The sequence below is a fragment of the Asparagus officinalis genome, unplaced genomic scaffold, assembly GCF_001876935.1.
Source record: "Asparagus officinalis unplaced genomic scaffold, Aspof.V1 AsparagusV1_Un31, whole genome shotgun sequence".
Lineage (NCBI taxonomy): Eukaryota > Viridiplantae > Streptophyta > Magnoliopsida > Asparagales > Asparagaceae > Asparagus > Asparagus officinalis.
In genome coordinates, this window is record NW_017972297.1 from 32,578 (window position 1) to 42,311 (window position 9,734).

Sequence of the window (9,734 nt, forward strand, 5' to 3'; positions counted from 1 at the left end):
AGACTTCCCCCCCCCCCTTTTTTCTCTTTTTTTTTGTTGTTTCCTCTTTTGCTTTCTTTCTTGTTTTGATTTTATTTTCTCTTTTGTTTTCCCCCTCTTTCCAAATTTTCAAAAGAGAATCATTTCTTCTTTTAAACTCCTTCTTCTTCCTTCCATCCCTCCACCATTGTTTCCTTCTCCAAACCCATACAAAATTTTGGATTTTTGTTCCCCTCTTGGCCGAAACTATTCTCTCCTCCAAGTTAGGGTTTCATCATCTTCAACCTCAAGGAAAGCTTCTTGATTTGGTAAGTTCCCCTTCACAACTCTCTTCTTTTTTAAGAAAGATTGTAACTTTATGTTTGTAATGGGGATACAACATGAATTCACATGCCAAGATCATAACTTTTTTATTCTCATGATGATGGGTTGTGAGTATGACCCAAAATTTGGGGTTTTTATGCAAAACTTGTAATATGGCCGAATTTTGGAGGACTTTTATGCAAAAGTGGACTGAAATTTGTAGGGGCCTTTATGCAAAATGGGACTGAAATTTTGAGGCTTGGACTTTAGACCCACTTGGCCACAACTTTGAGGGGTGCTTTATGCAAAAAGACCACAAATTATTAAGGGTTTTATGTGCAAATATGGGCCGAAATCTTTTTGGGGGCTTATTTGCAAAAATTGGTCGGAGAATTGAGGTGGGGTTCATGTAATAAAGGACTGAAATTAGGATGTCCACTTGGTCGAAAATTTGAGGGCTGCTTTATGCAAGAGGACCAAAAGTTGTTGAGGGGTTTATTTGCAAAATCGGCTAGATTTTTAAAAAAAAAGTTTAATTGCAAAATTAACCAAAATTGTGGGGTATTGGGGTGCTAGATGATCAAATATGATGACCATGACCCAAATCGAGCGTGTCCTTGACTCGAATTTAGCCTTGAACACGAGGGGTATTTTGGGTATTTCACCAAAATTTACCGCAAAATGACAATCGTTGTTTTGCATGCACGAAATTTGTAGGTTTAATTAGACTTCAACTATAAAATCCTATTTATTCATAGGACTTTAGTTCAAGTTCTTAATTTCCCTTTTAAATTCCGTGTATTCATATTGTGCCTGACTTACTGCTTTTCATTGCAGATTTTCAATGCCTCCACGTCGATCTTGACCTCCTAGGAGTCTCTCCCGTTCGCAGCCTAGCGAGGAGGAAGTTCTTACAGCATCCTCCCCTCCAGCGGTTTCCTTTTTTGGGGGTGAGAATCTTTATTTCTGTATCCCTGATTGATCCCTTCGCGGGTCATTAAGGAAGGGTTTCGGACTTGTTTTGCTTAGCCAATTCAAGTCTTCTGGTATATTGGGGCGATCTCGTGTCGTCTTACACCTTATAGGTTGGCGTATGTTACCACGTTATCTACGTGGTGATGCATACCGTTCTTCCAGTGTAGGACACACAAAATCGTCTCCCCAATTATCCCTTGAATGATCTTATCTCGCCTTTTATGAGATGGATTTTCTGACTCTATCCTTGTGTTTTGTTGCAGTCGAGTTCCCCGCGGGCAGCCTCCCTCATCATGCCCCTACTGGTTGTAACGGAGAAGTCTTCTCTTCGGTTTCCATCAGGCAGGCCATTGGTCCAGTCCCTCAGTTCGACAGAGACCGCTCCAACGAATCCTGTCATTTGATACGGGATGGAGGGCGCCATTGCTTACGCCAGCTGATTACGGATACTTCCTTTACTACAGATTCTACTTCTACTCAGGCTTTAAAGAAGCCCAGTTTTCTGTTCGGAGATCACACTGAGGATCCTGCTACGTTGACTCTTATCGAGGAGCATTGGCTGACTCTCGACGAAGGAGCTCTCCTATATATTCCCTCCATTCCTCGTCAGTATTCTTTCACTCATTTGGAGGGACAGGCCGTGGAGCGACAGATGTCTTGGCATCTTACCGATGATGCTGAGCGAGTTCAGTGTGGATATACCTCTCATCATAAGACTCCTGGTTCTGCTGGGTATCATTACATCCGCGGTCTTCGACCAGGGATTACAGGTCTTAATACTGCACCCCCAGGCGAGGTATCAGCAGCCGCTCCTATCGTGAATAACCGTCTGGCTCATCTTGGGAGGAGATTACCTCCACCAGATTATAGATGCTATGGTTGGGCTTTCTCACTACCCAAGGGATGGTGGACATGCATTACCAGTTACGTCTTGGGGTGCTGGGAGAAGGATTTGAAGAGCAGTGGATTGTATGCACCTATACGAGCCACCATGTATGGACTCTCGGTCAGCTGCCGCCATTTCTTGGCGTTGTTGGAGACATACATGCCTGACAGTAACACGTTCCTGACCAGCGGCAGAGAGTTAGGGTTGGCCTTACACGAGATGCATCAGGTTTCTGGTCTTCCGATGGGGGATTGTCCATACCAGGAGTACTTTTCCTCGAACCAGCTGTTGGAGTGGTTGAAGAAGGATACTCCCGATATGTACGATACTCTTTGGGACCTCACCTGCCATTATCATACCTCCTTGATCAAGATTTCTCCTCCAGCGAAGAGGAAAAAGCAGATCAGCTTGAAGCAGTTTGCTGTCTATTTGTTCCCGAATTTGGAGGGTGATTCCGGCGAGCCCCTTCGTGAGTTAGACGTCTTGACCCCTACCGCCATTAATGAGTTGATGGAGAAGGCTGAGGCTCGTTCTTACACCATTGCCAGTGCTGAGGGAGCTTTTCCTACGGGAACCAAGTTTCGTTCGTTCCTCCACCGTGCACAGAAATCCATTGAGCCCCGGACTCTGCTAGCAGGCTATCTTGCCCTCTAGTTGAAGAAATGTGTTGTTCCGTACCAGTTCTCAGACGCCTTACCTCTCGAGGTGCTCTTCCCCGCAATTCAGCTAGCTTATGGGAGGGAGCTTTCTCTGCTCCCAGCGATGGTTGCTGGCATCCATTGCGGGCTTAGGTGTCTGGTCAGTAGTTTTACACAGGTGGGTTCTGAGCCATCGACCGAGCTTATTTGTCCGAAGGTCGAGCTTCCTTATGCGTATCTGATGGCGTGGCTTGTTCTTCACCGTCCTGACTTGATGTCGGCGCCCAGCGTTGTTGATGTCCCCGTTCCTTTCGTGCAACTGTTGGAGAGGAGCATATGGCTCCGGAAGAAATTTAGTGATGTACAACGAGAGCTTCAAGTTCGTAAGAGCTGGGAGTTCTTCAAGTGTTTTCCTCACTTTTCGGGTCGCTATGGTGATGTGCTGATTGATGAGGAGAAACCCAAAAGTAATTAGACTGTTCTCGATGTTGGTTGTTTCCGCTGGTTAGTGAACATCTGTGTTGGGTATCTCGTTCTCCGGGTGAAGAATCGTTGCCACATAGAGCCTTACCTTCCCTGTCGTTTTGCTCGTCAGTTTGGCTATGACCAACTATATGTTGGGAATCCGAGCCGTGGTTTGAAGGTTGAGGGAGGGCTTATTGACGGCGTACGAGCATGGCTATGGACTATGGTGGGCTGTACCGGAGCCCACTTTGCTCTTCCTTCATATAGACGCCAGCCGATGATTACTTTCCTCAGTTGCAAGTGGTTCCTTTCCGCCAATGAATCCATAGGTGTGAGGAGTCTTTCAGAGTTACAGTCTGAGCACTCAGTCCAGATCGCTATGATGGCTGCTCGTAAAGCTGAGCTTGCTAGGAGACAGAGAAAGAAGCCTGCCAAACCTTCTCTCTCGAACGGAGACAGGATGAAGGACGATGAAGAGATCCCTCCTACTGATAACGAGGACGAGATTTCTGAGGAGGAGTATGTGGGTATAGATACTGACCAAGAAGAACTTGATGCAGGTTTGTCATGCTCTTTAACCTTCTTTCTCCATTTCAATTGGTATTAACGAACTGACTCTTATCACCCCAGGTAGGACAGTCGATGAGCACGAGTCGTTCGCTTCTCGTTATGCGAGATCCAGGCTTAGTGGCCAAGCTCCCACGCATGTTGAGACGCGTGGCAAGTCCATGCATGAACGACCCGTTGGTTTTATGAGGGCTGGTACTCCGAAGAAGAAGAAGACTGCTCATAAACCACATGTCGGCCAGCGTCCCTATGGAGTGGATTTAGGAGACATCGCTGATGGAGAGGAAGGTAACATTTCGTCGTTTTCATTGCTTTAAGATGTCTCACCTTCTGGGATTCGTAATCATGTTTTATGTTCCAGGGTACTATGACGAGGGCAAGCTTCCACCGGACCCCGTATCCCCCGATTCTGATAATATGGATAACTTCATGCAACAAATGTGCGACGCCATTCGGGATGGTTCCCTGGGTATTGATACGAACATTGACACCGAGCAGGCTAATAGTGTCAAGCCCACCACTCTATGTCCAGGTATATCTAAATCCGATGATACCCTCATCGAGTAGCATTTGGCGGAGTTAGAGAAATCAAGATTCATTATTTTTTGTGCTTCGCATTCTTTCAGATTTCTTGAAGAACTCAAGCATGGATATTGGGGAACAAGGATCTTCTGTTCCGGCTGCAGGTACTTCTGAGCTTTTCCTTCTTTCCCATCTTCTTGTATATATATCCAACACTTAAATTATTCTGCAGATGTCGTGATAGAAAAGCCAGTTGAGGATCAGACCTTTCATGATGTGGGTTTCGAGGAACAGAGGTGTGCCTCTGCACCAGGTTTCTCGGGACCCGACGCTGGATTATTAGCTGATATGCTGGCTGAGCAGGCCACCAGAAGAACCGTGGGACCACCCTTTGAGAGTGATTCATTCACAGGTATATATCCGATTCCCTTCATTTCGCCTGGTCTTTTGTCTGACTAACGAAGGATTAATATTACAGTGCCAGTCATTGGGACTGATTCAGTAAGACTCCCCAGCACATCTAGTTTACCTCAGAGTGACGGACTCGCAGGTATGCAGACGACCTTTGGATGTCGTGTTCCCTTTCATTTATCTGATTTTTTTGACTAATAGAGGGGTGTAATCATAGGACCAGCCACTGGGACTGATACCTTTATGACTTCTGGCATCCCTCTTGCATCTGAGGACTTCCATACTGTTGTTTGTAGGATCTCGATCATCTCTATATGAGCATGTTCGCGCCCTCTTGGCCGGTACCGATCCTGACAGAGACATTTTCCGTACAGACCTCGGCTTTTTTACCGCCTTTTTTAACGGCATGATCGAGAAACTGCTTCATCGAGGATATTGTTTTGATCAGTTCAGGCGTTCCTTTTCTCGTCACATGATGATGTTTATAGAAGAAGGGTATCCGGGATTAGCTGATTCTTTCATTGCCGATTTTGCTGCTCTGGAGTCGGAGATCCGAGAGTTGAAGGAACTGAAGGCTAATGGAGCTTCTTCCTTCGTGTCCTCTCAGATGGAGCATAGGCTGGCACAGTGGCGCGACCTGAGATCTTCCATCGGCAGTGAGCTTCAGTCACATGAGCATTCAGTTGCGCAGCTGATGGCTACCGTGGCGAGGAAGGATACAGATAGAGCCGAGCTACTCCGCTCTTTGGATTCCGGCCGCGAGGAAGTGGCTAGGTTGAAGGAGGCCTTGAAGCACGCCGAGGAGTCCATTACTATCATTGCAGAAGACCTGGCTGGAGTAGAGCATTCTCGTGGACAGGCCCTCGAGAAGCTAGGATCTACACAGGAGAGATTGATGAAGCTGAAGAATGAAGCCGTGAAGATCTTGAGCAGTTCTGAGGAATCCGTCCGAGCTGGCCTGCAGGCAGAACTTGAGCAGAGTTATATAGATAGGCTTTCTAGTTTAGAGTCTCATATTCTTAGTCGTCAGCTGGCTTCGGGCTAACGAGCTTTTTATTGTATGCTTTGACTTGATCTATTAACAGAGACTCCACATTTGATTCCTTTATGGTATTTCTTTATTTATTTTGAACTCAGCGGTGATAAGATTTACGGGATTTTTGGCAAACCCCCAGCCATCAACGGGTTTGATATGCCTTTACCGATTACCGTTTGAATCGGGCTAGCATGTGAATTATTAAAACCCGTCTCACATGTAACATTGCGCTAAAAAAATCGTTTTTCTTAGACTTGATGCTATGATTTTGAATACATAGGCTTAACCATTTCTTATAGGGAAAAGGTACCCCGCGCCGCGTATTAGACGACGACTTATCCCTTCTTAGGCTTCGGGATAAAATTCCTCAGGCTTAGACCTTGGTGTCTTTTTCAATCAGCGAAAAACTAAACCGGCAATGTGTGTTAGACATAGACTTTGGGATTTTTGGCAAACCCCCAGCCTTCAACGGGTTTGATGTGCCTTTACCGATTACCGTTTGAATCAGGCTAGCATGCGGATTGTCTAAATCCGTTCCGCATGTAACGTTGTGCTAAGAGAGTGAATTCTCTAAGACTTTGTGCTATGACGCCGAATACATAGGCTTCGCCTTTGTTACGGGAACAAGCTACCCTGCAACACGTGTTAGGTGTTGACTCGTCCCTACTTAGGTTTCGGGATAAAATTCCCCAAGTTTAGACCTTGGTGTCTTTTTCAATCGGTGAAAGACTAAACCGGCAACGCGTGTTAGGCGTAGACTTATCTCTATTTAGGAGTTGAGATAAAATTCCCCGTGCACAAAGTGCCCGGATTGGAAATTGAAAATTGTGTCCTTTATCAGAATAAAGACGGATTGGGAAACGGGAGAGGAAGAATTTTATATTCTATCTCCCGGGACTGAAGAGGAAGAATTTTATATTCTATCTACAGTCGGAAAGGAAACTCAAGGTGGGATCTCCACCCCCAGAATCCGAAAAGATGAAACTAAGAGTGGGATCTCCACTCCGAGAATCGAAAAAGTTCAAACGGCCCTAACTTTTATAGGATTGGTCAATTGAATCAAAAGAATCCCTCATTTATTGAGGGGAAAGCCCAATTTCGATCCTAACATTTATAGGTTTGGTGGAAAAAGGAACAAAGGTGGATTTTCATTTATCGAAAAGGAATGACTCGGTCTTAGTCCTAACTATTTGTAGGCTTGACTAAGTGAGATCGGGAACAATCCTAACTTTTATAGGTTTGATTGTTCAAATTGAAAGTGGACCTCTCGTTCATGGAATGAATCGAGACAGGAATTTGGCTTTGGCCCTAACTTTTATAGGTTTGACCTGGAAGCAAAGAAAGTGGAATACAGGTAGCAAAGAAAGTGCCAACTCGTATTATCACTCAAAGGAAGACTTTAACGCTAGGTGATTAGGACCTAACATGTTGAGTCTGAGAAATGCCAATGACTGGCAGATGGAAATGTTGGTGGATCCACCGTTAATTAGTTTGATCAGCAGATGGTTTGGTGAGGAAAGATTAACCTATCCAAGGATTGAATCTCGTCTCACAAAAATAACTCATAAGAGTTAGAGAATTTTGATAAAAATAAGAAGAAACATTCTGACATTCAGAGTTCGAACGTGGATTTCTTATTCATCACTTCTACAGTGACTGGGTTATCCCTAAGAATACCACATGTGGTATTCTTCCGGGAACTTCCCGATACATTAGTTATCCTGAAGATACTAAGGATAGTATTTTTTCAGGAACTTGCCGTTTATCGGCATCATAAGCCGGTCGCCGTCCTTGGTGACTAGGCGATATGCGCCACTCGAGTAGACTGTCTCTACTACGAATGGTCCCTCCCATTTGGGTTCAATTTTGCCCTTCTTTTTGGAGTTATGGATCATAGGCCGCCTCTCAGCTAGAACCAAATCCCCTTCTTTGAAGCTTCGTTGTCGAACCTTTTTGTCGAAAGCTCGAGAGATTCTGGCTTGGTAGAATTTGATATGTTGTTGAGCTTCTAAATGTTTCTCATCTAACCTTTCAAGTTCTTCAAGGCACTTCTGATGTTGCTCTTCGGTCGTCATTTGAGTCGCGAGGGCAATTCGAAGTGACGGGATTTGAATCTCCAATGGAAGAACGGCTTCACATCCGTATACCAGTGAATATGGGGTTGCTCCCATCGGTGTGCGCACCGTGGTCCGATAGGTCCATAGAGCCGCGCCAAGCTTGTCATCCCAGTCTCGTTTATTAGTTTTCACGAGTTTTGATAAAATCTTTATGATAGTCTTATTGAAGGCTTCAGCCAGTCCATTCGCTGTGGGATTGTAAGCTGTCGAAGAGATGTCCTGAATTTTAAACTTTTCGCAAAACCTGATGAAGGCGTTGCTGACGAATTGAGGACCGTTGTCATGTACAATTCGTCTTGGTACACCATGCCGGTAGATGATATGGTGCTTGATGAATGCAATGACATTGCTCGTTTTAACTTCTCTGAGTGGAACTGCCTCAGCCCATTTGGAGAAGTAGTCGGTAATTGCTAGGATGAACCGGTCACCTTTGACTGACGGGGGATTTATAGGACCAACAATGTCCATTCCCCAGGTCTCAAACGGCCATGACGTAACCGAAGGATGCAGATGCTTCGGAGGTCGGTGCATATAATTCGCATGTATTTGACATGCATCACACTTTCGGGCATACGCGATTGCATCACTCATCATGGAAGGCCAAAAATATCACATTCTTCTGATGCGGTCATAAAGTTTGGGACCAGGTTGGTGTGCACCACACTCTCCTTCATGTGCTTCTCTAAGGACTTCCTCAGCTTCTTTAGTCGATAAGCAGCATGCCAGCAATCCATCATACCCCCTGCGGTATAGCGTTCGATTCTCCGTATTATAGTAGAATCTTGGTGCCCTTCGTCGGATTGACTCTCTTTCCTTCACGTCTTCCGGTAGTATTCCGTGCAGGACGTAATCGATGATGGGCAAACGCCAATCTCGGGGTTCAAACTCAATTTGGGTTGAGTGTGTTTCCTTAATCTCTTCTTCTTCGTCCTCTTCATCATAGATCGGCACTAGGAGTTGGTGGGTCCTTACCGTAACGAACTGTTCTGTTTTAGGAGGCTGCGCCAGTGATACGGCTAATGCTGCTAACGCGTCTGCGTAAGTATTCTGTAGTCGTGGAATATGTTCGATAAAGAATCCTTCGAATGATTCTGCCATCTCCACTGCCATCTTATGGTATGGTATTAAATCCTGGCTTCTGCCATTTCCACTGCCATCTTATGGTATGGTATTAAATCTTGGCTTCGGACCTCGTACTCTCCCTGAACTTGTTTAACTATCAGTTAAGAATCGCCGAAGGCTTCGAGGTACTCAACCCCCAGTTCTTTGGCAAAACTGAGTCCTATGAGTAATGCATTATATTCGGCTACATTATTTGAGCACGGTTCGGTCAACGAGTAAGCTCGAGGCATCACGTGCTTTCCTGGGGAAACTAAGACAACTCCAACTCCGGAAGAAATCTTAGAACTTCCAGGAGCACTTGCTACATTAGTTGCTCGTGAAGCGCCGTCGAAGTACAAACGCCATACTTGCTGGTGCGAAGTTGTGTTGACTTCGTGGGTTTCATCGGGTAGGTTGTCATATATCTCGGTGGTGTCCGTAGTTGGATTAGCTGCCAGGAGATCACAAATGGCCTGTCCTTTTACTGACTTCTGTTGTTTAAAATGTAAGTCATATTGGGACAAGAGTAAGGCCCATTTTGCTAACCGCCAGTTCATGAAAGCTGGTTGAGTCATGAATACTCGGACTGGGTTAACTTTAGAGATGACATAAATGGTCTGTCCAACCAGATAATGCTGCATCTTCTGAATAGCGAACACCAAGGCGAGGCATTCTCTCTCAATCATAGGATATCGAGATTCAGCGCCTACCATGGTTCGGCTTAAATAATATAC